Source organism: Electrona antarctica, assembly GCF_951216825.1.
Source record: "Electrona antarctica genome assembly, chromosome: 11".
NCBI lineage: Eukaryota > Metazoa > Chordata > Actinopteri > Myctophiformes > Myctophidae > Electrona > Electrona antarctica.
This window is the reverse complement of record NC_136792.1, coordinates 5,743,470-5,763,203: the sequence shown is the minus strand read 5'-3', so window position 1 is coordinate 5,763,203 and position 19,734 is coordinate 5,743,470. Positions and strand designations below refer to the sequence as shown.

At 41.6% G+C, this 19,734-nt stretch overlaps 2 long non-coding RNA genes across 2 annotated transcripts in view; one reads left to right on the top strand and one right to left on the bottom strand.

Moving 5' to 3' along the window:
* The window catches only part of LOC306932537, a 148,713-nt gene that overhangs the window by 59,103 nt on the left and 69,876 nt on the right, over positions 1–19,734 (bottom strand). The window lies entirely within an intron of this gene.
* Positions 412–1,500, top strand: LOC306932535. Its single transcript, XR_013791114.1, has 3 exons — positions 412–511; positions 881–920; positions 1,109–1,500. It is a non-coding gene; the product is annotated as an uncharacterized lncRNA (long non-coding RNA).

Here is a 19,734-nt window from a genome sequence, read left to right as displayed (position 1 = left end):
TTAATTTGAATATTGTTGATGATGTCAGCAGCAATACATGCTGTCAGGAGATACAACAGATATATTAAGTATATTAAAAGGCATCATATTCATCTTCTTAATAATTTCATTGATTGTTGATCCCTAAAATATAACATGTGCTGTTTTTCAAACAGGGCTTCAAGTATGAAAATGTGACAGGACAATGTTGTGGAACGTGCAAAAAGACCAGCTGCATTGTTCTTCTACCAGACAACACATCTTATGTTATTGAGGTGAGTTCAATAGAAAACCATTTGAAAACACTTAGTTTTACTAGTTTCCAACAGGTTGTTGTTGGAAATGTGTTTTATGTTCCATCAAACCATATCATGTCTTTTAAAATGTAATTAATTGCATCCTCTCACAGCCTTCACAAACCTGGTCTCCACTAAACGACAACTGTACAAAGTATGAATGCGTCGCAGACCAACTCACAGTCCTTGAACAGAAAACTGAATGTGCTGAATATGATCCCAGCAACTGCCTTCCAGTGAGTAGCCTATATCTGGATACTAGCTTCATAACAACTGCCTTCCAGTGAGTAGCCTATATCTGGATACTAGCTTCATAACAACTGCCTTCCAGTGAGTAGCCTATATCTGGATACTAGCTTCATAACAACTGCCTTCCAGTGAGTAGCCTATATCTGGATACTAGCTTCATAACGTTTTATAAGAAAATAATTTTGTATTTGTGAACGCTCAGGCTTTTCAGGAACATTGATCTTTCATCTGCAAGATTGAAGTGAAACGTGACGTTAGTCTTCATTGCTTGCAGTAGTAAGAAGCTGTAGTCAGTAACCAATAGTAACATGGCGTTTTATCTGATGATTTCAATTTGTATACAATTTGTATTACAGGGGACAGAAAAATTGGACAAGAAAGGCTGTTGCAAAACATGTAAGAATTCATTAACATTTGTTATGCTGTTTTTTTAACTGGTGTTTCCATTCATTTATAGAATGCTAAAATGTTTCTAATAACTGTGCCTTTGTAATGTGTATGCATAGACTTGTAAATGTAAGAGACTGTTATCAGTTATTGTATTCTTTCTCTTTGATAAATATTACCTTGTATGTGCAAACCAGGTACCAAGCGTCACAACTGTGTACATACGAACGAAACAACCATCGTGGAGGTTAAAAAGGAACGACCTACAAGTCGACCCAGCAGTTCCAGTGAAACTCAAACTGTCACTGTTCCTACAAGTCAGTTCATCGGTTCCAAAGAAACTACAACTGTCGCTGTACCTACAACTCGGGTCATCGGTCCCGAAGGAACTAAAACTGTCCCTGTACCGACAGCTCAGTCCGTAGGTCCCGAAGGAACTAAAACTGCCGCTGTAACTACAGCTCAGCCCATCGGTCCTGAAGGAACTAAAACTGTCTCTGTACCTACAGCTCAGTCCGTAGGTCCCGAAGGAACTAAAACTGCCGCTGTAACTACAGCTCAGCCCATCGGTCCCGAAGGAACTAAATCTGTCTCTGTACCGACAGCTCAGTCCGTAGGTCCCGAAGGAACTAAAACTGCCGCTGTAACTACAGCTCAGCCCATCGGTCCTGAAGGAACTAAAACTGTCTCTGTACCTACAGCTCAGTCCGTAGGTCCCGAAGGAACTAAAACTGCCGCTGTAACTACAGCTCAGCCCATCGGTCCCGAAGGAACTAAAACTGTCCCTGTACCGACTGCTCAGTCCGAAGGTCCAGAAGGAACTAAAACTGCCGCTGTAACTCCAGGTCAGCCCATCGGTCCCGGAGGAACTAAAACTGTCTCTGTACCGACAGCTCAGTCCGTAGGTCCCGAAGGAACTAAAACTGCCGCTGTAACTACAGCTCAGCCCATCGGTCCCGAAGGAACTAAAACTGTCTCTGTACCGACAGCTCAGTCCGTAGGTCCCGAAGGAACTAAAACTGCCGCTGTAACTACAGCTCAGCCCATCGGTCCCGAAGGAACTAAAACTGTCCCTGTACCGACTGCTCAGTCCGTAGGTCCCGAAGGAACTAAAACTGCCGCTGTAACTCAGGGTCAGCCCATCGGTCCCGAAGGAACTAAAACTTCCTCTGTACCGACAGCTCAGTCCGTAGGTCCCGAAGGAACTAAAACTGCCGCTGTAACTACAGCTGAGCCCATCGGTCCCGAAGGAACTAAAACTGTCCCTGTACCGACAGCTCAGTCCGTAGGTCCCAAAGGAACTAAAACTGCCGCTGTAACTCCAGGTCAGCCCATCGGTCCTGAAGGAACTAAAACTGTCTCTGTACCGACTGCTCAGTCCGTAGGTCCCGAAGGAACTAAAACTGCCGCTGTAACTACAGCTGAGCCCATCGGTCCCGGAGGAACTAAAACTGTCTCTGTACCTACAGCTCAGTCCGTAGGTCCCGAAGGAACTAAAACTGCCGCTGTAACTACAGCTGAGCCCATCGGTCCTGAAGGAACTAAAACTGTCTCTGTACCTACAGCTCAGTCCGTAGGTCCCGAAGGAACTAAAACTTCCGCTGTAACTACATCTCAGCCCATCGGTCCCGAAGGAACTAAAACTGTCCCTGTAGTTGTACAGACAGCTCAGACCATAGGTCCCAAAGGAGCTAAAACTGCCGCTGTAACTACAGCTGAGCCCGTTGGTCCCGAAGGAACTAAAACTGTCCCTGCACCTACAACTCAGTCTGTCGGATCCGAAAAAACTGGAGCTGTCACTGTCACAAGGCCGCTCATTGGTTTCAACAGCACACAAGCTGTCACTGAACCTACAGGTCGGTTCAGCGCTTCCACTGAAACAAAAACTGTACCAGTTGGTCCTGAAACTCAAATTGTTGAATGCAGATCAACAGTTCCAGTTGAAATGACATCCTGCGGTGGTAGCTGTCCAACATACTCAATGTAAGATTTCCATCTATTCTAGGATTTGGGATTGGGGTTTCATGGGAGTTTAATTATTGCATATTAAACTCACTTTGCCACTCATTTTATGCATGAGCATACCCTCTATTTTCACTAGTTTGGGTCATATGGTATTACATGCCCCCCATGATGTCATGTAGTAGCCAAGTCTATGGACTTTTAATGATTTAATGTGTAAATAAATGTAATAAAGTGACAGTACACACATGCAGGGAAATCACCTTCTTACAATCAGTATAGTTGAATACTAGCCTCACCACCAGCCTATCCTACAGTAGGCTATATTCAAATTGGCTTAACGGAGGGCCGGCGGGTGTATATGGACACGGACGCTGATATATTCCCTAGTAACTAAATCTGGTGCAAAGTATCTCTCCTCTCTGAGATGACCCCTGACAAAAATGAGCCACCTAACTCCAAAATGTTAATTTTTCAGGAAATTAAAAATATACATTTTTCAGGAAATTAAGAAAACCTTATATTTTTTAAAACAAAGCAATACTGCCTCATCAAAGTTGGTGTTGTAACTTTGTATATTGTCAATTACCCTTCCATGAGAGGGAGAGAGGTGGTGGAGTTAGCTGCTTTAGCGGACAGTTTGAGGGTCCAATGGAGTTATGAGGTTTCCTCCCGACAGCAACGAGATTTTGCACAAAACACATAACTTAACCTAACTAAGGTTATACATTTGAGCGTACATGACTCAGTAGTGGGACAATTTGTGTGCTTTTACTTGCTTTTACATGTGTGTAACCTGGCATGCTCCCAGATAAATTATGCTCCTAAAAGCACATTTGTTGCAGAACACGTTTATGTATTTGTTCTTATTTATTTAATTTTCTTACCTATCTTCCCATGGTTAAGAAGGTACTTTCTATATACCATATTAGCAACTGTCCAATATTTGTATTTGTTGATTAATACCTTCATTTCCAGCAACTCTACCACTAACACTAACACTGTTCTTCTCTTGTCTCTAAAGGTATTCAACAAAGACAAATGGCTTAATGCACAAATGCACCTGTTGTCAGGAGATGGCCACCAGCACGAAGGAAGTAGAGTTGAAATGTGCTGATGGCACGACAGAGATGTACTCTTACACTGTCATTGAAAAGTGTGGTTGTCGTGACCTCAAGTGTGAGGATTTGGTGTGAGCAAATGTGCTTCTATTAAAGATGGAGTGCCACAATTTTTGTATTTTTCCAGTTTTTCATGTGTCTATGAGGTGACAGTACTTCATTAGACACCCTGGAGTCGTTTTTATGTGCAATGGTGTATTAACTTTGTATTTAGGGTTTCTTCCTGGATGCTGAACCCCTGACAGATAAACGGGCCAATGAAATAAACAGAAATATAGTGACATCACATTATCAGCCCCTCCCCTAACCCCTCCCCCTTTATCAAACTACAGCTGTGGGTGCGGCTTCAGTTCAGGTGGATCACCACCCACCAGGCAAACCAGGAATACTTAATGAACTGGTGGGCGTGTCCACATAAAAGCATGATTTTAACAAATACTATACACATTTTGGAAAATGTTCTTCCTCCTTATATTATAATAATACCTGATGATCATGTTTTAGGGTGGAAAAAAATCATGGCACTCCATCTTTAAAAAAAGCTTTCTGGCCTAGAGAGCCCAAACATCCAAACAGAAACGTTCTATCTGATTGCATTATTGCATATTAAACTCACTTTGCCACTCACTTTATGCATGTGCATACCCTCTATTTTCACTAGTTTGGGTCATATGGTATTATATGCCCCCCGTGATGTCATGTGGTAGCCAAGTCTATGGACTTTTAATGATTTAATGTGTAAATAAATGTAATAAAGTGACAGTACACACATTAACCGGGCCACTGGGGCCAGGCAGGGAAATCACCTTATCCTGCTCAACAATCAGTATAGTTGAATACTAGCCTCACCACCAGCCTATCCTACAGTAGGCTATATTAACATTGTCTTAACGGAGGGCCGGCGGGCGTATATGGACCTCTGATGTCACGCTCATGTTACCATGCATGACTCAGCCACAGACAGACAGACAGACAGACAGACAGACAGACAGACAGACAGACAGACAGACCTCAAAAAGTAGCTCAGCTACTTTGAGCTAAAATTTTCAGTGTTAAATTGATGAAATATGAAACAAAATATATATATCCTACAAAAAGGTCACATGCCAGCAGAAATATGCCTCTAAAAAGGAAAGAAAAAGAAGATCTGTTGAGGATACTGTTGATGACATTTGATTTGATCGTCATCAATTATATATCATATTAGAGATCTGCGGATGGCGGATTTAGCCACGGTTGCTGCGGTTAACCGCAGTTTAGGGTGTATTTGGGTCATTCAAATATATTATAAATTAATATTGGATAAACCGCGGGTGAAATAATGCGGGAAATAAATTAATGGCATCTATCTATAGGCTTATTATAGCTTTTAAAACGCACAAAATCTCTGTAAACACTATTTAAAATATTATTTGTGTTGGGGTTAGGGATTCATGTTTCAATATACCACTTGTTTTCAATTATGAAAAATGAAAATTCACTCATTACATAATGAAGACAATGGATAATGATGTTATCTGGCAATAATAGACTAAACGAAAATACATACATGGATACATGGATGCACTTGGGACGTATCCTCAATGATGTATCACAAGGTCATCAGGGTTTAGGGTCTCGCAAACATCATACCCTTCACTCGGGTGACCCAGCCGACTTACATCCCAGTAGCTACCCTCGATCAGACCCACTAGGAAAAGACCAGGGTCACACAATCCGTTGGAACCACTCCGGACATACTCTGCCGGGACTGGGAGGCACCATTCTGGTGTGTGGATGGACTAGGCTCTGTGGGTTGACTCCTGTCCGGGCCCCTTCTATGTCTCACCAGGTCCACTCCTGCTCTTACCAGGTGCAGCCAGGACCTGTGTTGCACCAGACTCCCAGTACCAGACACTTCATTCAGGAGTGGTGTATTCTTTAGCCGCAATGGTTCTGCAGGCTCCACCTGGGCAACGGTGGTACTGCAGGCTCCGCTTGCGGCTCGAATGCCCCTCCTAAAGACCTCACCAACGGTTTTTTGGGCTTCCTCCTCACGGAGGATGCAGGCTGGGTTACCAGGGGTGCCGTCTACATTCCGGCTGTCACCCGTCTCTCTGGTGGTCACCAGACATATAGTCTATTCCTATGAGTCACTATCAATAGAATACCTCAGAACGAAAATACATTGCATGGATGCACCTGGGACGTATCCTCAGTGATGTATCCCTAATCCTAATATTATAACACACAGGAAAAAAATTACTTGTTTTTGTTTTTTAAATTGATATAATTAACAATAGTGACACCTATGGTGTTACGGGTCAAAATTGACCCGTATACATTTATGACAGGAAAGAAGGTAAAACGTCATTTATTTTTCATAAACCCAAACTTTATTTTAGTCCTAATAACAAATGCAAATTGAGGACAAGTTTCTCTCTCTCAGAGAGAGATGTAAACATTGAATATAGAGACTATTTGCGCAAAGGTGGCGACAGCCCATACATCCACACAGAAAAGTCTGATTGGATTAAAGCAGAAATAACATGCATTTTAAAACTGTTTTTAATATTTATTATACAACAGGTCGTTTCGAGGAAGCAATCTGATTGGTTGAAACGGCTTCTAGCCGTGGATCAAACAGCACCATTCACCACCTAATCAAAACAAAGAATTCAGCTGCTCTGTTTTCCCAGAGCGCTAGCAAACTCGGTGGCTAGGCTAGCTAGTTTCTTGGGACATTTGTGGTCGTAGTGACTACATCTGTCATTAAAAAAATATATTTTTTCAGCGATTTTCTTAGTTTTAAGGGTAACTTCAGTGATGCTTGCGGAACTCGACTTTGTCTCGTTCCTTACCGCATCACTGTCGTGGCAATAATCACGTTGAACCACACCCTCTCATGTAATATTGCTTAAATATCATAATTATTGTCTGTCCCTCAAACTTATTTCTAATGGTTCAGGTTCAGGTTCAGTTTAATTAATGTTTTTGTCCCCGAAGGGTGATTTGGTGTAACAGCAAAGCATAACAGGCAGACACATGAATCACATAAAACACAGTAAAAAAAAGAACATGGTAGACATAGAAAATAAAAACAGGATGGCAGTTCTAGGTTTCAGTGTAGCAATGGAAATTCACACCAGCGACAAAGTTACCTCCTCCTCCTCCTATCGTCGTTTAAGGCCTGGATAGACACAGTCAGGCACGAAGGAGAATTTAGACCTGTTACTTTTGGCCCCTGGAACCTTTAGGCGAAGGCCGGAAGGAAGCAGCCTGTACTCAGACCTGAGGGGATGGGAGTTGTCCGTACAAATGGACTTGGCTTTCTTAAGCACCTGGTTTTTAAATACATGAAGGTTTGAGCCTCAATCACCATTCTGATATAACCATGACAAGGACTGGTTATAATAACTTTGAAAGCAGTTTTAGCTGCAGTACCACAATGTCCTGAGTTGGTGGGGGCGCTGATATGCAGATTATTTAATATTGGAGTCATTATAATACTGACGCTAGATAAAACCAGGCTTGTTTCCATTCCATGCCAGCTTGGAACATCAACAATGGCGGACATTGTAAACAAAGTGGAAATGCAAATTTGGAACTGAAGACTGAAGAAGAGGAGGAATTAGGAAGTAGGCTGACATTGATGACATCAATGACAACAAAATCAGTTGAGCTGTTCCTGAGAGCAATTTCCATTATGATATGAACGCCTGATTGTTCAAAATTGTTTATTGTTTTGCTCCAAAAACACAATAGGTCCTTTAAACCAGAGGTTCCCAACCACTGGTGGTACTTGAGCCCCAGTGATGTAAATAGGTTTTCAATGTAATGGGTCCCGGGATGCACAGGTGGTCATTCAAATGAGTCCCAAAAAAATCTTATGAGTCCCAAAAAAAATCACACCTGTGTGAAGTGAGTGGTGCAACTCCGTGTGGGGGTTCGCGGGGCGGGGGATGTTCCAGACCCCCAGGAACACGCCCAGGGGGCCGGGCCGGTTCCGGCGTGCCGCGTCGCGTCCGAAACGGTTGAGAATGAGTTACCGTGTGGCGGCCCCTCTACTGTACTGTAATATACTGGCACCCCCGAAAGCATACAGTTAATACGTGCGTGTGTGTTTGTGTGTGCATTAGGTTGCGCACAGATGGTGAAAAACAACCATGCTGTTTTCGTGCTCATACCCAGACACCCAGACACCCAGCCACCCACATAGCTCCGTAAGGGAGTGGTTGCACCACTCAAAAATAATAATAATAAAACATTTTTTATTTTATTTTATAAAAAGAAATATATAAACATATCAAATAGGCCTATACAGTATATTTTTAATGTAGGCTAGTAGTATTAGCAAGCACAACTCAGTAAGAAATACTAATAGTGGGCAACAGTGGATTTAACATAGCTTAAACCAAAAGTTGTTTGCAGTTGCAATTATTATACTTAGTCAAAATATCGGCGTGTGTTACACAATGTGTGTTTCCCATTGAATCGGGTCTGCTTGTCACGCTAAAACATGTTCCCCTAAATATTTCTGTCGGAGGCAGCGCCGTTTAGTTGAGAGAGTTGCGACATCTCCGTTCACTGCTTATTCGTGGGGCTGCATGCGTCACTGATCACTCCATTGTCGTCACTCTCTGTCTCTAAACAGCTCTAGTCTAGAGGCTGCGCTGAGTGCGCTCAGTCAGAGCCAACATGGCGGCGCACAGCGCACTGTGTTGACAGTGTTGTTACAGACTAGTGGTTCTACAAGAATGATTCCTACGTGGATTTTATTTTTTATAACATAGGATGAGGTCGGATGCGGCCATGCAAAATGATCGTGTCCGTAGATTATTGTTTTACCGCATTTTTTTCCCCCGCGATTTTTTCTTCTTCACGTGGATTATTATTACTGTGTGCTGAGTATCTCCGTTCAACCTCTGCGTCCACGGGACGCACAGGTTGAGCGGAGGTTGCGGCCCAAAACTATAAAGTGCGTTTTGGGACGCAAAACGCACCCTATTTACATCACTGCTTGAGCCCCCTCTGGTGGTACACAGAGGAGTCACCCTCTGGTGGTACACAGAGGAGTCGCCCTCTGGTGGTACACAGAGGAGTCGCCCTCTGGTGGTACACAGAGGAGTCGCCCTCTGGTGGTACACAGAGGAGTCGCCCTCTGGTGGTACACAGAGGAGTCGCCCTCTGGTGGTACACAGAGGAGTCGCCCAAAAATGGAGAAAAAGTGGAATGAAATATTTGTATTACTACAGGTAGTTCTACTGACCAAGCAATTGGTTGAAATAGGCTCTCCAGCCGTGCTGAAATGAGCATGACAGCACACCTAGCTAAGTCATGGAGTTGAGAAGGAAGGAGGTTCATCTGCATGCCACCACCAGAGCTCTTAGTATTAATCTTATACATGACTGTTAATGGAGTCTAATATCCATTTAATTTATTTTTATTCAATAAAGCAATTTTATTTGCATCAACTTGATCTCTCCTTCTCCTGAAGGACCGGGAAGTCTGGCATTGTGAAATCCATGATCTCAACCGCAGTCGAACAATGATGATGAGTAGTCCTTATGCAAGGATGACAAAATATTTACCTGGGTTTGGTCTCATAAGATTAATAGACATTGTAAAGTGTAAGAGGCACTTTATAGTATTGATTTGCAATAAAACAAAAATCACGTGTGTGTGTGTGTGTGTGTGTGTGTGTGTGTGTGTGTGTGTGTGTGTGTGTGTGTGTGTGTGTGTGTGTGTGTGTGTGTGTGTGTGCGTGCGCATGTGTGTGCGCATGTGTGTGTGTGCATGTGCGCGCGTTGCAGTGGTCAATGGGTGAGTGTGGTGCTAACAGTGCCACCTTAGGTCACCCAGCAGTATTGCAGCTATTACTCTAAACGGACATACATACTGTAGGCTACATATATACATAATCTTTATACAATCTCTATACACATAATCGTTATACTGTATGTGTAACAGGAGTCATATAAAACAAGAGGGTTACATATGCATGTGGGTCAGTGACGTGACACCCCAAAAAAAGTGTTTTTTAAAAACCTTTAAATAACAGGAATGAAAATGATTTACTTTTGTTATACTCACTCTCATCTTTATGGAAACATATTTTGTTTTTAGATATTTTATTGGAATCAGAATTTATTCAGCATTTTGTTGTACTTGTGCCTAAAATCCTCATATGGTGTGTGACATGACAATAATTGTTTATAAAATGGAGTACACCTTTCTTAAGTTACTCACTTTATCAAAGTCCTTTATCATAACTAACCTGTAATCCACTATAGTTTTGTGAAAAATTATTAAATCTGTATATTATTTTCGTAATCAACACTCAATGTGAGGCCCATGTTGTCGGTCTTTCAACATATTTTGTATTTATTGTGACAAAACTTTCTCTAAAATTACACAAATATTTGTGACTCTTCCTGATACTATTTGCTATGTAATCCATGAACATTAATGGTTTCATCATTAATAAGGGTATGATTTTTTTCACTATTTGGAACGTCACACCAAATGATTTCATATCTTCATTTTTCAAAGCAAACTGTGTTTTAACCTACCTATTAGTGAGTACTGAACTTTACAGATTGATTAAACAATTACTCAGGAAAAACAGCAACAGGAAAATTGCTTTAACATTGAATAACATGGCAATGACTGAATAAAACAAAATTAAACAAATTTTATTGTGGATAGTTGCAGATTTTAGGAGAAACTGTTTAAAACAAATGTTTAAATGGACAAAAGAAACATGGGTCTTTGTTATTTATTGTTATATCTGTAGGAAAATACAGTTTGTATCATATGGTGTGACAAAAAAGTAATATGGCGTGACAGGCAGACAGTCACACCATTATGATATAGTGTCACACCATATTATGTTTTCTGCACTCAACATAACCTTGAGGCTACTAGCTACACATTAGCATGCTAACAACGTGCTAGCTATAACAAAGCAACATAGATTTACATGTAATTATGACCAAAAAATCTAATAACATGAAAAAGGTGTCACACCCACAGACACTCGGAAGAGTTGCATTGGTCAGCGTTCCAACAAGATCGTATTTCATGAAAATGCTATTGTAATGCAAGTGCTGAACAGCCTTACTGAAGAAGGACCTCTCTATCCCAATGGGTGTCCAAACAATTGCCTGTTGAAATTTCCCAAAATGGTGTCACACAATATGATTTTGGTTTGGGGGACAAAATATTTTTGATCAGAAATGACTGAAAACATTATGCTTGGACTTTGAAAAGATTAGGCTCACAAATAGACATCTATATTATATTTATGGAATTTGTTAAAGAATTTTAGCATTTTCCCCTTAGTTTTATTCAAGTTCCTACTTTGAGAAACAGGGCCGGGACAGTTGAAAATTCTGAAGAAATGAGGAATGAAATGTTTTAATCTTGAATATGTTCACATGAAGCATAATGTCCTGCACAATATTCAGAAGGTTTTTGACAAATATATTTTTTATTTATACACCCAGTATGCCTATTTGCTGTTCCATACAAATTTTAATTGTGTTTCACATTAGTTCAGTCACATTGTACGCAGTTATCATATGCGTTATATTTTAATCTTATTTCAAGAAATCGAAAACTTGATTTGACAGAGTTTGTGTTACCTACAGATGATTATGGCAGGAGGCCCCATGTCCATCCAAGGCTAGTCTTGCGTTGCCAGATTGTTGCCTCTCGCAATTTTCAAATGCTTTACTGTCTGGAAGCTCTGATCATGAGTAAAATATAAAGCAGAGGTGAAGCCTCCTCCCCACTTCCATTTCGTCTTTACAGTCGCGCAAATGTATCCTAATACATATATAAATCATCTAAGCAGCTTTCTGCTTAACAGAAATGGAAATACAAAATAAAATGTAGGCCTAAAGACTCTATATAGCATTCTGAGATTGTGGAATAGTTGTCTGGCTATGCAAGACTAATCCAAGGCTGTAGCCAGGCTGTAGCATCCTGTTCAGAACCATTTCTGACAGGTTGGTTTTTCATCTTGTTAAAGGTTTTGCATGCCTATATATCCACCTGTTTGATAACCGTCTCCACCCACTGACCTTCCATCGACACACCCAGAACCCCCCTATATATCCACCTGATAACTGTCTCCACCCAATGACCTTCCATCGACACACCCAGAACCCTCCTATATATCCACCTGATAACCGTCTCCACCCAATGACCTTCCATCGACACACCCAGAACCCTCCTCCTGCTATTTGTTCTTTTTTAATATCCTGCATTTTTATTTGCTCTTACTTTGTGAACCCATCAACTGAGTTCATTTTCTAACAAATCACAATCTATTTCCACATTACTAGTACTAGTCCATATCTAGACAATAATATGAGTTGCTTTAACTTATATTGTTAACAATAAAGCATTTACTTCAACTTAGGAAAGTGAAAAGGAGCTGAATGATGTATGAAGAATCACACACGGAGGAACCTGCTACCGGTATATGTGCAATATACTCTGGAAGCCTTTCTACAGTTAACAGTCAAACATCCAATATTTGTTTATGAGAATGCCAAATTATGAAATAATTAAATTTCATTACACATTATTTAAAAAAAATCCAGTATTTACAATTCAATGTTTCTTTGTCTTTAAGATCTTTATGAGAGACATGGAATATGTTGGTCACTGTTCTTGTTTCTGTCTCTTACTCCTGTGTCTCCATGAATTTCAGTGTGTTGTGTATATATGTTTTTATTGTATAATAATTTGGTGATGCCCATTGGGAACACATGCCCCGCCGGTTATGCAGTACATGTTGTGCCCGTTGTCAGAGTACCTTCATATCAATTGTCAGAGTAGTTGGTGCAGTACTCACTGTCCTATTACTTAAGAGGCCAGTCTAAGCCATGAGAACCACATAAAGATTTAAAATGCTTTAAAATCTGTCTTTGGAAATGCCAAGCTAAAACATTCCTGTACAACTAGATGCTTGAGTATGGATGATATGAGAGGTCATAGCATGAATAAGTGTACACATCAATTTATATGGAAGCTGGAAGCCCTAAATATTAGCCATAACTACGAAACAAAAGCCATAACTAGTCATATAATGACTGAGTGTCTGAGTCATGGACTGACATGTAAAAATACCAAGTACCTATAATACTCCTCCTGTACTTTAAAAATGACATTCATTCAACAGCAGGGTTCGTCAATATGAACATCCTGCATGTTGGCACAGCCTACAACCATGACCTTTATATACATATGACACTATCACACATGCATTAGACACACACACACACACACACACACACACACACACACACACACACACACCTGATGCACACTCATGCACACACTTGAGTGCCTAGAAACATAGGGGGGGGGTGTATGTAATCATTCCCCTTTGAAAATGTTCAACTAGTATCATGTGATTTGCATTCCTTTTGGAGATGTTGGTGTACAGACAAGGAATCAATAGCTGCGTTTGCATGGACACCTTTTTTTTTTTTTTTTAATATATTTTTTTGCGGCTTACGCCTTTTATTGGTTTTTTGAAGGGACAGACAGTAGGCTGACAGGAAACGGGAGAGAGATGGGGGAAGACATGCAGTAAAGGCCGTGTCGGGCTCGGGAGTCGAACCCGCGGCACACTGCGACTGGATTACCAGTCGGGTGCCCAGACGGTTACGCCACCGCCTGGGCTGCATGGACACTTTAATTGGGTTAAAACAAGATAAAAAATATACCTGATTAAATGATCCATGTACTGTATACAACTAAATGAACCTGATCAAGCCCACCGATATAAATTCTAATCTGATGCAGAGGGGTAGTCTACACCTTTTCACAATCCGATCAAAAGGACATTTCTTCCATACACCTTAACCCGATTAGAATCTGATACTGTTCTCCCACCAATCCTTACTGCGGCTCTTCATCCACTGGTCTCTGGTCCTGGAAGAAGGAGGAAGGGGCCGCAATTAATGCAGCACCGTAACAGTACCGTATTACAATCCCGTTGTTCTTCTGCTCCGACTACGGGTCATTACTTCCAGCAGAAGTAGTGTTGAAGTCAAACCGCTGCTTCAAATACAGTGCTGAACAGGCTAATATCCATTTGTGCCAAAAACAGAAGGAATAGTGTTTAAAGGCGGGAGGGAAGAATGCGTAAAAGGACTCCAAAAGTAACTCCATTATTGCCCGCTAGGTCGGGGGGTCGCCAAATTATTTTGGGGGGTCCCCAAATAATAATAATACAAAAAAAAAAACTGAATGCAACTGAATGGCTGGAAAATGGAAATGAAGAGTTTACATATAGTACACATAGTACATGCATACACCTTCCCTAATGATTATATCTGGTTTCAGTATTTATTTATGGTGTGTTGTCTCTATTATTAAGGTTATTGTAGCAGTCAATTTATATTGGGGGGCTGTTGTGCGGACATTGATCGTAAGCTCATACCCCTTTAATGTGGCAGCGGTGGCCGAACGGATAGCGGCGCGGTCTTGATACCGGAAGGTTCCTAGTTCGAATCAGCCGTCCGACACGTTAAAATTACCACCGCTGAAGTGCCCTTGAACAAGGCATTGAACCACTACGATGAAATGTGTTCTATGAGCAGGGCCTGGCTGGAAACAAGTTCTTGAGCTTAGCCCAGATACCCTGGGTAAATATAGATTTCATTTCATTTCATTTCATGAACAAGAGAATGTAGCCTACTGGTTAGTAGTATATTTTTCAATATATTACATTGTTATTGCCCTAAACATTGTTAAACAGGGACTAGCTCTGGTCCATAGCCTTAAGACTCTTCCGCCTTAACAAGGCCTACCGCCGCATGACATGCAGCACAGCCTCTCGACTTCTGCAAAAATACAGAGAACGATTTCGCTACTCACCAATAGAAAGGCGGTTTTGTGATGAAAAAAGCCTACTGGTACTTTCCCCAGTGGACGCATGCACTCTGAGCCCCGCACCACACGTATAAAATGCACTTTTTGGCCAGAAAATGCCAATCTTCTCTTGGCAGGGCGCAGTGGAGTAACTAAAATTATTTTTTTCTATTTTTTTCATTTTCTGGTAAAAAGTGCATTTTATACGTGTGGTGGGGGGCTTTTTTCATCACAAAACCGCCTTTGTATCGGTGAGTAGCGAAATCGTTCTTTGTATTTTTGCAGAAGTCGAGAGGCTGTGCTGCATGTCATACGGCAGCAGGTAATGGAGAGTCCCATAGCCTTAAGGTTAAGGCTTTTGACAGGAGCTAAACAGGGTCTTCTGGTGAAACATTAGTTTTGCACTGAAGTCCGCGTTAGTCAGCAGTTAAAAAAGGGGCGTTAGGCCCTACACGTGTGTGAATATGTGAATGAGATGTATAGAAAGAGAAAAGAGAGCGACCAGTTTCAGTTGTCAGCATAGCGGGAAGTTAGGTTTGCTTATGAACTCTCTACAATACAGAGAGCATGATGAGGGGGCAAAAATACAGAGAGATGACTTTCTTGGAGTTAAAGACGTCTCTAGACTTGAGTTGGCTCTGTACTTGGACTGCTTTTTTACCCAATCTACACACAATCTATTTGCCAAAAATAGCTGATCTACAAGCTCACAAGAAGTTGCATTGTGACACGTTGTGAGCTTATGGAAAATTTTTGTCCAATATTCCCCCCAGAATGTGTATGCTGGGGTTCAAGAGGTTAATGGTGCAAACTTCAACTGAGATTTACAGGCCATAAAATATACAGACAAACATGACAGTTTAACGACATGCTGTAAAGTCTGCTGACATGTTTATACAGTATAGTTCTTGTGTGATGTCAGGTTAACTAGATGTTGAACCTCATTTAGGACCATAACAGTTAACTTAAGGAGCTGTCATAAATCACATTTGGACCCTAATAAATCGCAGTGAAGTATAATAAAACCGCCAGTTGAACAGCTCTGATCGGTGAACCAATATTCTCCAGCTCGCGAAAGCACGCTGGTTGGGCCAGGCCACCCGCACCGCCCCGACCAGAAAGCACGCTGGTTGGGCCAGGCCACCCGCACCGCCCCGACCAGAAAGCACGCTGGTTGGGCCAGGCCACCCGCACCGCCCCGACCAGAAAGCACGCTGGTTGGGCCAGGCCACCCGCACCGCCCCGACCAGAAAGCACGCTGGTTGGGCCAGGCCACCCGCACCGCCCCGACCAGAAAGCACGCTGGTTGGGCCAGGCCACCCGCCCCGACCAGAAAGCACGCTGGTTGGGCCAGGCCACCCGCCCTGACCAGAAAGCACGCTGGTTGGGCCAGGCTAATGTTGTTGTATTTGTGTTGTATCAAGAAAATGCAAAAAGTACAAATGATTAAAGAAAAATCATGCATGCACGCCACATGCACGTGTCGCTTATAAACACACATACACACAAATGGCCAAGAATAGCCTTACAATGACATAACATAGTAAAGGATGAGCTTCTCTGTTCATACCGTGGCTACGAGTAGCTCAAATGAGTCGGGGGGCTGGAGTCGGACCCCATGCATGTCCACACAGGGACATGAGCATTATGAGCATCTTGGTTGTTTGGACTTTGTGTGAATAAACTCTTTAAGCTTGAACTATATTGATTTATAGTCACCAGCGTTATATATTTCTGTCATGTATGTTTTGTTGTGTGGCGGCGTAGCTGAATGGGTAGAGTATATAGAAGCAAAAAGCCATTTGGTAACCAAAAGATCAACCACTCAGCTGGGTGAAGCAGAAAATCACACCCGTGTGAACTGAGTGGTGCAACTCCCCTCTCCCCCTGCCCCCCCCCCCCCCCCCTTGGCCAATATTCCCCCCAGAATGTGTATGCTGGGGTTCAAGAGGTTAATGGTGCAAACTTCAACTGAGATTTACAGGCCATAAAATATACAGACAAACATGACAGTTTAACGACATGCTGTAAAGTCTGCTGACATGTTTATACAGTACAGTAACTATATATAGTATAGTTGCCCCTACTGGCACTCATAGTCACATACGTAGGTGAACCAACACATAGGTGAACCAACACATAGGTTAACACGGACATTGATGTTCCTTGGAGTGGTTGCACCACTCAAAAAGTAACTTCTCCTATAGGATGGTAATATTACTTTTTAAAAAAATATATATTTCAGACGTTATACACAAAGTACATACTCCTCCTGAACATTAAACATGACATTCATGCAACAGCAGAGTTCGTCAATAGGAACATCCTCCATGTTGTAATAGTACAGTTGACAACCATGACCTTTAATATGACAGTATCACCCACACACACACACACACACACACACACACACACACACACACACACACACACACACACACACACACACACACACACACACACACACACACACACACACAATTCAATTAAATTCAATTCAATTCAAAGGGCTTTATTGGCATGAGAAAACATACGTTTACATTGCCAAAGCAGAAAGCACAATACAACAATACATCAATACAATCAAAACAAAAAATATGTACATTTGAACGTCAGCATCTTCAATAAAAATATTTATTTCTATATTGTACCAAGATCACTGGATGCAGGTAGTGCAGGAATATACACAATGATTAGTCTTTAGGGTGGTTGTGTTCCGTTTGATATCCTTCTCCTATCACAGCAACTCACGAATCTTGCTGCTGTGTTTGCACATCACACACACACACGTGCACACACACACACACACACACACACACACACACACACACACACACACACACACACACACACACACACACACACACACATGCACACATGCACAGGAGGAGAGAGAGAAAGAGAGAGGGGGGGGGGTTAAAGTGAGAGAGAGATTTTTAAAGTCTGGATATCAGAATGTGTTTGTTGACTCAATGTTTTAGCTTAGCAATCAATCAATCAAGCAATCAATTCATAATCTGAACAACAAACAGCAAAAACGATCTCAATTTCAGATAATTATGCAGTGATTTATTATTTAACCTTAATTTAGCTATAGCAATTCAGAATGTTGTTTACAAGTGAGGTAAAGGGTTTTAAAGCATCTGATTTAAAAGATTATTTTTTTAAACCAAGGTTCATGTTTGTTCATGTTGAGGTATGCAGGATAATACCTGCCTAGTTTTTTTTTTTTTTTGGCACCCCTCCCCCATGGCGCTCGAAGCCGTTGCTTCGTCGGCCTGTAGGAAGAACCGGGCCTGGTCTCCATGAATATCAGTGTGTTGTGTATATATGTTTTTATTGTATAATAATTTGGTGATGCCCATTGGGAACACATGCCCCGCCGGTTATGCAGTACAAGTTGTGCCCGTTGTCAGAGTACCTTCATATCAATTGTCAGAGTAGTTGGTGCAGTACTCACTGTCCTGTTACTTAAGAGGCCAGTCTAAGCCATGAGAACCACATAAAGATTTAAAATGCTTTAAAATCTGTCTTTGGAAATGCCAAGCTAAAACATTCCTGTACAACTAGATGCTTGAGTATGGATGATATGAGAGGTCATAGCATGAATAAGTGTACACATCAATATATATGGAAGCTGGAAGCCCTAAATATTAGCCATAACAACGAAACAAAAGCCATAACTAGTCATATATAATGACTGAGTGTCTGAGTCATGGACTGACATGTAAAAATACCAAGTACCTATAATACTCCTCCTGTACTTTAAAAATGACATTCATTCAACAGGGTTCGTCAATAGGAACATCCTGCATGTTGGCACAGCCTACAACCATGACCTTTATATACATATGACACTATCACACATGCATTAGACACACACACACACACACACACACACACACACACACACACACACACACACACACACACACACACACACACACACACACACACACACACACACACACACACACACACACACCTGATGCACACTCATGCACACACTTGAGTGCCTAGAAACATAGGGGGGGGGGGGGGGGGTGTATGATTAGTAATCATTCCCCTTTGAAAATGTTCAACTAGTATCATGTGATTTGCATTCCTTTTGGAGATGTTGGTGTACAGACAAGGAATCAATAGCTGCGTTTGCATGGACACTTTAATTGGGTTAAAACAAGATAAAAAATAAACCTGATTAAATGATCCATGTACAGTATACAACTAAATGAACCTGATCAAGCCCACCGATATAAATTCTAATCTGATGCAGAGGGGTAGTCTACACCTTCACAATCCGATCAAAAGGACATTTCTTCCATACACCTTAACCCGATTAGAATCTGATACTGTACTCCCACCAATCCTTACTGCGGCTCTTCATCCACTGGTCTCTGGTCCTGGAAGAAGGAGGAAGGGGCCGCAATTAACGCAGCACCGTAACAGTACCGTATTGCAATCCCGTTGTTCTTCTGCTCCGACTACGGGTCATTACTTCCAGCAGAAGTAGTGGAGTGTTGAAGTCAAACCGCTGCTTCAAATACAGTGCTGAACAGGCTAATATCCATTTGTGCCAAAAACAGAAGGAATAGTGTTTAAAGGCGGGAGGGAAGAATGCGTAAAAGGACTCCAAAAGTAACTCCATTATTGCCCACTAGGTCGGGGGGTCGCCAAATTATTTTGGGGGGTCCCCAAATAATAATAATACAACTGAATATGCAACTGAATGGCTGGAAAATGGAAATTAAGAGTTTACATATAGTACACATAGTACATGCATACACCTTCCCTAATGATTATATCTGGTTTCAGTATTTATTTATGGTGTGTTGTCTCTATTATTAAGGTTATTGTAGCAGTCAATTTAT